The sequence below is a fragment of the Mycteria americana genome, chromosome 5 (genome assembly GCF_035582795.1).
Source record: "Mycteria americana isolate JAX WOST 10 ecotype Jacksonville Zoo and Gardens chromosome 5, USCA_MyAme_1.0, whole genome shotgun sequence".
NCBI lineage: Eukaryota > Metazoa > Chordata > Aves > Ciconiiformes > Ciconiidae > Mycteria > Mycteria americana.
The window spans coordinates 48,871,317-48,880,681 of record NC_134369.1 but is presented as its reverse complement, the minus strand read 5'-3'; the positions used below and the strand labels follow the sequence as shown (position 1 = coordinate 48,880,681).

The 9,365-nt window shown below is 47.6% G+C and overlaps 1 protein-coding gene across 1 annotated transcript in view; it reads left to right on the top strand.

Moving 5' to 3' along the window:
- The first annotated feature begins 4,230 nt into the window (after nt 1–4,230).
- The window catches only part of ANGEL1 (angel homolog 1), a 58,628-nt gene continuing 53,493 nt past the window's right edge, over nt 4,231–9,365 (top strand). The window contains exon 1 of the mRNA XM_075503302.1: nt 4,231–4,769. The gene's annotated coding sequence lies outside the window, so the exon portion shown is untranslated. The remainder of the gene's footprint in view (nt 4,770–9,365) is intronic.

Here is a 9,365-nt window from a genome sequence, read left to right as displayed (position 1 = left end):
AATCTCAGCTATTCCAAGAGTAGGAGCAAGTGAGCTGCTGACTCAGGAGGTTTCCTAGTATTTTCAAGCAGTGCTCAGTCCTGTCAGAGCAAACTGAACTGTTGGTCTTGCTTTCTTCTAGCCCCAGGACAGGGATTAACAAAAGTCACAGCCGACTGGAACAGGCTGGGGAATGGAACTGGAGCAGGACTGTGGATCACACCCTTTCCTGGCATGGACACAGGTCCTTGCAAAGACGCGTATTAGTCCTTTACCCTTTTTTACTCCTCTCCTTGGAGAGCTGTTTAGTATAGTACAGACATCCACAAGCTATGAGGCAGCTCAGTTTTATTTGCACCATTTTCTAAAAGGGAAGATAAAATCAGAGGGAGAAACAGACTTAGGAGGCAAAATGTTTCATTGCAAATCAGTGTCAAAAGGGAGGCTGATATTCAGGAATCCCTGCTTCCCTGCACCCTGCTGTCACCCAGAGACCACCTTGCTTCTGTTTTGTGCAGGGATGTGGGAGGATCCCTCCTGTGTAGCTAAATCTTCCTTTGGGCTTCCCAGAGCCTGGAACAGAGTCCCGGACTGTGTCTGGACAAGTGGCTAGAAGTCACACTGAGCTCAGGATTCTTGTCCTCATTTCAAGTCTGCCTGCATGCTCTTATCTCTTCAAAAGAAACCAGTTTCTAGAGGTTACCAGAGAAGATGAGGCTACTAAAGCAGTCCCCCGCACTCACCCCTCGTGAAGCAGCGCATACTCCTTTGCACAGAGAGTGAAGTCATTGGAGAGCATATGTTTGCACGTTTGCACCCCTCCATCTCCCAGCACCACTCTGACTCCAGTCAGCCTGTTACGACGTGTCTCCTCTCAAGCCCTGCAACGTTCTGTCAGCAGAGAGCCTCAGCCTTCTTCTTCCAGGTTGTGTTAGTCCTTTCTTTTTTGCTGCCTCTCTCCGTGGGCTGTTTTCTCTTGCTGTCCTAGTCCCTTCCTCAAACTCACTTCAGGAATGAATAACCAGCCTAGTATGTAAAGGGCAGTTGGGTACAAGCTGGTATTTATTTATAAAACAGAAGGTTTCTATCTGCCTGCAGCTATTGGCATGTCTATCCCAGCCACATCCCCTAAGACTAGGATCTGATATACGGGCAAAGACAGGTAAGAGCTTCTCTTACTTTCCTTCAGTCTTGAAGACACAAAGAAGTCTTGAAGGTCCCCATTTTGAATGGCTAAGGAGCTCTTGGATTGTGGCCCAAATGCCACCTGTCTCTGCAGTACAGCCAGATGGGTAGGATGGCTCTCTCCACTGGCATCTCACAGAGATTTCCCTATGTAAGGAGAATCTTCAGCTACCTTTTTGAAGGACTTCATATCCCTTTAGAGGTGCCAAACATTACAGTGGTGACAAGCTGCAGACTAAGGCTCTGGCCCACTTACTTTTGGCATGCTGCTTGCTTTAGATCATGAGCTCTGTAGAGGTCCACAGATTGGGGCCCGGGAATTGTGATAGGTACAGGGAAGCAGCCCAGAGGAAGCGCATGGCCTGGGGCATTTTCTCTTCTGGAAAACTGAGAAGTGCTGATTTTTTCTCCATCACTTCTTAACACACTGTTTGCATTAGGATGAGAGTCCCATCTACAGAGTTTGTCCATTGAACAATGACCCCAAGAAATCTAGGTGTCTTCCTCCAAAAATCTTTGAATCAGAGGGGACTGAACTGTTTCGTTTCAGCTAACCAGGGCATGAATTAAGTATGTGGGACTGGAATAGAGTAAAAACGAACTGCAGAGAGCAATGCCTGTAGGAATAGATTTCATTTGGCCTGCTTGCTACCTGTGAGACAGGGATCCCTGTAAAAAAGGCAGGACAAACCTGCTCTGATAAATATGACCAGGTGAAATAACTTATTACTCAGTCTGTCATCTAGTTCAGTGAGTCACATGTGGTATCTCTAGAAAGTTGGTAACACCCCAGAGGTCACTAACTTAATACACGTTTAACTGAGGTCTTGTCTCATATTTAGTAGCAACTCCAACTGGGCTTGCATGACAATCTAGAGAAGGGTGGGGATTGCCAACATGGGCCTGAATAGAACACGAATAACCCTTTAGTATCCAAGATGCCTAAGAAAAAAGTCAGCAGAGCATTTGTATTTGTAGCCAAGGCTTATTTGCAAAAAGTAATAGAAATGTGATAAACAAGACACCATGCTACAGTTGTACTGGCTAAAAAGCAGGAATCCAGGCTGAGGGCAAAAGATGGACACAGAGAGATGGTGAGGATGCCCTGAGCAGAATGGCTTCCATCTGAGGACAACATTCAGAAGGTGCTGTGAGCTCCAAATGCCCAGCTTCAGAGACAAAGACTGTCTTGAGGGTGTCTGGATAAACACTGCTAAGCTATCAGGATGCTTTATCTCCTCGGAGGGAGGGAGCCCAAATGCTGCAGTGTTGCTGGCAGCCAGCATAACATGTGCTGTGTGACATGAAATATTTAAGCACACATGGGCTTTGTGGTGTTTCGTGCCAATCTGCAAAGTATCAGTGTGGTGACTTGTGCTGCCAGGAGCTGGTTTAAGGAGAGGAGTTCCCCGGTGGGCATAACCTAGCTGCCGTCCTACATGAGGCACGTGGCTGAAAGGTACGACTCAGCTATGGGGAAACCCTGAAATGTCACACTGTACTTCCAAAAAGATAAATAAACGTATCCACCCCATCTCTGTCTTCCAGAGTCCTGCTCCTGCTCCTTCTCTAGCTATACACCCGAGGAAACAGAAATACTCTCCAAGTTCCCCAACTTGCCCCAGCTGTGCAGAGCAGTGGCTGTGACAGGGGAGGAGTGCAGCATGTAAGGGCTATGTCCTTTGCCCATGGACTGCCCTTCCCTCTGGATGGGACTTCTTCCCCATGTGCAGAAGTGACTCCTGGTGAGGCAGTCATCCAGCTGCTTCAGGTGATGCACATGTGCCCACTTGACTCTCTCCTGGAAAACCTCACACCTTCCTTGAGGGTTGCTCACACCCATCCATATACATACACATGTAAACAGCATGATACCACATTAACACAGTTGAGACCTATGATAATGGCAACAAAACATGAAAGCTTCTCCCCTCATCCTTGTTTTTCTGGTTTGAAAGAGCAGAGTATGAGTCCCTGAGTGGATGGGAGAGGGGTAGGACAACTTAGCAGCCCTGCTCCAGCACCACCTGGCCCAGCTCTGGCAAGGCAGCTGCACTGCAACTGCTTGTATGCCACTCAAGAGCTTCAGGTCACTTCAGACCCGAGGTGGCATTTAGTGTTGCTGGTGATTGTTACTTCCTTGCACAAAGCAAACAAAAAGTCCTGCTGCACCAGCACAGTCACCTGCTGTGGTTTACCCAGGGGAAAGGAGTGGGCAGTGGTGGCCTGGCTGATGCAAGAGAGCGCTCCGTGCCTTTTGGGGAGATTAGGGACATTCAAAGCCTTTCAGAGCGCACATTAGCCAGTTTTCCTCTCCCATATGTGTACACTCCACCCTAAACATGGGAACTGTCTCCCTGCTGGTCTTGTGGAAGGAGGTAAATGAGAGTGCTTGTAGCTGTGTGACTTGAAGTGCACAAGAGAGGGACATGCTGATGTCCCTTCCCTCCCAGCCCAACTGGGATCGGAAATAGAAGAGGCTGGGAGCGGGGAAGGGGAATAACCCACTGAAGATGACCGGGAGCTGTAAGGGCACAAACCAGTGCCCCAAGCTTTTTGCAGATGGCATCCTCCGCTCTGAACACCAAGAGCTCGCGAAGCGGACGGAGGTAAATGCCATTTGCAGAAGAGACGGGATTTTTTCGCCTTGTTGCAGGCAGGACCAGCTGCGTTCCAAACCCGTGACTGCAGCAGCCATGACCCCTCTGAAGGGAAATCTGAGCCCGCAAGCAGTTGTGCTGGGGAGGGCTACGCTCTCACGTTTCTCTGTTTTGTTTTGGAGCCTCTGATAAGTAGTGGGCTTGCTTTTTTCCTTCCTTTCTTTTCTTTCTTTCTCTCTCTCTCTTTTTTTTCCTGAACGTATTTCCACAGCCTCAAGGAAGGAATTTAAAAAAAAAGTGGTTCTGGAATGGGAACAAGTATGTTTCAAATTACAGAAAGGATGTGAAAGGTTCAAGAATTTGAGCCCTGACTCCGCCTGTGTCTGTCTCCACCCCCCCAGAGAGCAGCTCGCATTGTGGCTGTTCCCCTGCGCTGCACAATGATGTGGCAGCGGGGCCAGCCCGCCCGGGGCCGCCGAGGGCGGCTCTGCCAGGGAGCGGCCTGGCCGAGCCCCGGCCCTGCCGGCCGCTGGCGCTGCCCGCCTGCTGCCCGGCCCGGGCCGCCCGCACCGCGCCGCCTCACGACCCTGCAGCCTGGCTGGCTTTCCGAGGGTTTCAACAAACCTCTTCTCAGCGCGCAGTTTGTTTTGAGCGTGGGGGTTTTTTGTCTCCTAGGGTGTGTATGTGTGTCTGTGTGTGTGTCTGTGTGTGCGTGTGCGTGCGTGCAGGACGTTTTCCTTCCAGTGGTTAAGCTCCGTCCCAGGAATGTGCGGAGACCACTTGTGAGAGCGGAGCGCCCTCTGCCAGGTGGAAAGGGAGGAAGAGCAGGCGAAGGTGCAGCTCTAGGGTGGAGAAGCGAGTTTCTTGCTGCTGCTGCTAAGGCGTAGGTCCTCCTTAGGCGCTTGCACACTGAGAGAAGCCAGTGCATGGTGCATCGACGCGGCAGTGCCCTCACGGTGGCTCAAGGGGAGGGCTGGTAGCTAGGCTGAAAGCCGTACACCACCGGTAAGCCTCTGATCCTAACTGCCTTGCTTGGACTTCTTAGCACATGTACCCAGTGTAACTGGCTCCCATACCAGCTCCACAAAGATAAGGTGGGGAGAAACCACTGGCAAAGAGGACTGTTGAGATGGTTTGATCTTCCCTTACTGGGACAGATCATGATTGGCTCTGGTCTCAGTCCCTTATGGAGGACCATAGAGACCATCTCCATCGTATGAACACTTTATGCTATGACCCCAAATGCAAACATAGACCATCAGGGAATGCACAGACTCAATTTCCTGGAAGGAGGATCCTGTGACTGAGGTTGTATGGCGGGACATTATTTCCTTGTCCTCCCGTGACATGATCAGATACCTTCTTCCCGTGAGACTGTGAAAGCTAGCATATTTGTCCTTTGAGAGAGGCACAGCTAATAGCAAGTCAGTGGAGGAACTAAGGTCCTCATGAAGTGGCTGGAGCAGAGAAGGCTACCAGAGCAATCTGTCCAGCCTGCAGCGTGTGTCCGGCTGCCATCTCAGCAGCCTGCAAGAAAGAGGGTGGCAAGGAATGAACTATGGGTTGATTGCATTCTTCTGGTGGGCCAAATTCAGAATGCAATCCTTTGGCTGGGCTCTCTGGGTTAAGAAACTATGAAATAGCTTCAGTATTGTTGATAGATAAGGAGACACCCACATAAGAAGAAAAGAACAACTATAACATACATTTTCAAGAACTGAGATGTCCATTATGATCTTGACCTTTCCCAGTGTTTTGTAAAAACCATTAGCATCAGTCAAGTGACCCGAATCTGCTGCCTCATGCTGAAACAATTAAATTTTGTCTTTGCAAACTTTCACTCCATCATCTCTTCAGATTCAATAACGTTGCTGTGACAGATCCAGGTGAGGTTTTACTCAGTGAATAAATGGACAGAGGACTTAAGCATCTCAGTTGCACTGACCAGTGCATTGTGCATGGCATGCTCCCAGTCCCATGATGCTTGATTTCATGCATGGCTGCAGGATGCCCCTTTGCATAAGACGTATGTCCACTGATATACACCGAACACCTTTTGATATACTAATTATATGGATGGGAGGCCACTGGAACAAAGAACTACTGATGCAAGTTTAAAAGATGAAGACTAGTATCAGTGGACTCACTTCGGCAGCCCGTGAGATTTCTCCTTTGAAAGTAAAGCCAAAAACCTTTAGGCCAGTTGAGCTAGACAGATCAAAGATCTTCAACGTGAACAAGCTGAGATAGTTTGGCATATAACATTAGTCTTTAGACTTACTCTGAGATATCCAGAGCTTCTGACTAGCGATGTCTTTTTTAATGCAATGGTATGTTGTCGTAAGTGTTCTGGTGGTGCCTAGGAAATCAGTCTGAATTGGGTCTCATTCTGCTGGATGAGATCCACAACAAAAAGATGATTTCCGCTGCAAGAGATCCAAAGGTTCATCTAAACTAGCTAACACATTAAATACTCTGGTGTGCATGCTGTGTTTTCAAAACATGTTACTTAAACAGTGTTACTTTGTTTCTAATATTGAAGAGATCTGACAATGTCACTCAGCTGTGTCACTCTCACAAGCCATGGAAGATGCAGAGATTATGTTTAGCTAGCTTTCTGCACTGTCTAATTTTGTGCTGGCAGGCTGAATTCCTGAGGTATGTTAGATGAGTCTCAGAGCTGCCTTAATTTATGCTGGCCAAACCATTTCCTTCTGCAGCATTTCACAGGTGTGGGATCAGCAGAGCAATTCATGTTCCACTCCCTGACCGCCCCTGCTCAGTATCTACCACAGTTTATCCCTGAATTCCCAGCAAGGGGACAAATGCTGCCACCAAGCTTAAAAAAGCTTTATTGATCTGAGAGTGCTGAGAGAGACTCGGCAACAATACAAACTGCAACTACATCCCTCCACCACACTGCTTGCATGTGGATTTGGAGAACTAAAATTTCCACTAGCACTCCCAGGGTTTTTGTTAGTATTTTAATTGCATCAGGCCACGTAGTAGGATGGAAGGTTGCATCTAGTTCCTTCCCAGAGATCCAATCTCTTTTCATCTTGTGTTTGGCAAAGTAGATAATCTTTATTTATCAAGCCCTTCTGGAATGGAAATTTCAGCTCAAACTCTTCAGCTGAAAGAAACCATCCAATCTCCCTGTAGGTTTCTCCTGGTGTAAAGGTACAATCTAGCTGCCACATTATTGTTGAGTCTGGAGTTTAAGTGGACACTCAAATAAATAAAAGCCACACCTGCCGCAGGCCAGTACTGGTCTCTATTTGATTATGATGTTTTCTTACAGAAGATTTTTGATGGCTGTAGCTAATCTAGAATCTTAAGGGTGATAATTGGACAAATCAGTTTAGTCGGGAAGCCGATTCTGTGCAAACTTAAGCAGAATAGTAATGTGTGACTAATACACAACAGCACTCTGCATGAGAGAAAGATGCCTGTGTAACATATGCAACACAAACCCAAGACACTGTGGGAAGAAAAGACAAAGATATTTCACAGTATATACATGCTAATCCTCCACTCCAAAGTGCACCCTTTTCTGCAGAACACAGTGCTGTAGGGACGGTGAAGCATGACCTTCACTCTCTGCCATCAGGTACCCTGAGATCCCATTGTCCTCTCTTAAATGTTTTCCAGTCTGGAAACAAGTGAGAAACTTCTCACCCCTGATCCAGCTTAACTGACTCATAGAGCATCTGCCTGCTGATTGATAAGCCAAGAGGCTTGTTTTTGAGGAAAGCCTAGGATGTTGTAAATCTTGTTCTCTGTCAGGTAACAATAGTTGCTGGTCATGCCAAAAAACTCCACTATTTTTTTGTGCAAATACAAAATCATTAGGTGTTCACAGCTCCCTAGCCTTAATTCTCAGCCTGCACATGTTGCTATTTACATTGTATGCCTCTTAAGCTGAAAAAGAAGACTCAAAAAAGGATTTCTTGGGGCTGAGGGGGAGAGAGAGGCATAGATACTTTACACTGGCGCAGCCACGGGATGGTGAACCCTTGGTCAACAGACTTGGAGCCACTAAAGAACATCCTAGAAGATGACCTGTTTTAAACATCAGCTGCCTCCAGAAATGATGAGTAACTACACTTAGGTCCATGGATCATGTGCAGTAACTTTGGTGGATCCAAGGGGTACTGAAACTCTCCTGCAACAGTGACACCACTCCATAAACATCACGAACGTGGGCCAACAAGAGATGTCAGAGTTGCCACATGGGCAGGGACCAACTGTCAGGTGTCTCCAGTCCCTCAGCCACCGTTGCAGTGAGTCCAGCACAAAACGTACCACATGCATTGCCCACCAACCCACCAGCCTCTGGAGCAGGATGGTGGAGGAATGTCTTACAAGATGGCTTAAAATGATGCTCCTGCTGGTAGTACTTTCCAGGAAAGGAGCAACGAAGTTGCTTTCAGACGAGGAGCTAAAAGCAGGCTCTGGGCACAGCCAGTGGGTCCTGGGGGTCAGTGCCACAGGGAGGGGAGGGCACGTGTCCGTGCACCCCGTGGTGGGCAGGCAGCGAGGCCTCTCCCTCACGCTGCTGGGGCGGGCCTGACCCCAGGGGCTGCAGGAGCACTGCTGCTCAGCCGCTGCCGTGGGGCAGCCTCGGACATTGCCTGAGCCCTGTGCAGCAGGAGTGTCCTTTCCTCTCACGGGAGGGGTGCATTAGCATAGGTCTTTCTCAGGAGTACATGAGCTCGAATTGTAAAATGATGGGCATGGACTGCTCCCCCCCCCTCGAGCCTCAGTGTTCAGGAGTAAGAGCTTGCAGGTTTGGTGTACATTTCTATGAAAACATACCTCAGTGCTTAGGAACAGTCAAGAAGAGCTAATTACCTTTTAGTAATGATTAGGAAAGGAACAGAAAACCCCACAGCGTTATGGCCCTGCATGTGCGAACTACTCAACATCTCAAATGCTCTCTGCTGCTCTGATTCTTCATCTCAAAACGCCACATACTCTGTATGTGAAGGAGAGACCGACTGCAATCACAAGTAAATTCTAGAAGCGTCACAGACATCAGAAGGCACAGACCTGCTGGGGTAATGAGTTAAAGCCTAGCAGTTGGTCACATATTGAGGATGGCTACTGAGCAGTCATACCAACGCCATCATGTCAACAGTCATGTTGACCTCTGATGAGGCACTGGAGCCACCTGAACTCTAGTTCAAAGATTTTTTTCCAGGTGGTTATTCTGCTGGGAAGCACAGATGGTAAACAGCTGCTTCTTTTCCTTTCCATGGAAGGCCGGTCTTCCCAGAGAGGCCCACGTTTACCAGTTCTCCAAGTTTCTTGGTGGTGTAGTCTATATTGGCAGTTGCACATGGCAAAATATATTTCCTGTGGCTCTGCTCATCTGTATATTTTTACATATTACAAATTCTATTTATGTATAAATATTAATATATACAAGGCTTTCATTCCTTCTTAAGAGTTGTTGAAATAGTTTTCTTTTTTTAAAATATTGGTTTAAAAAAAGCAGTTTAGTATCTGAGCCATTTAAAATCTGTTATGGTTTCCACCCTTCTAGCATATTTTTTCCCATGGAGATATTTAATACAATTCTTATTACCCATAACTTTT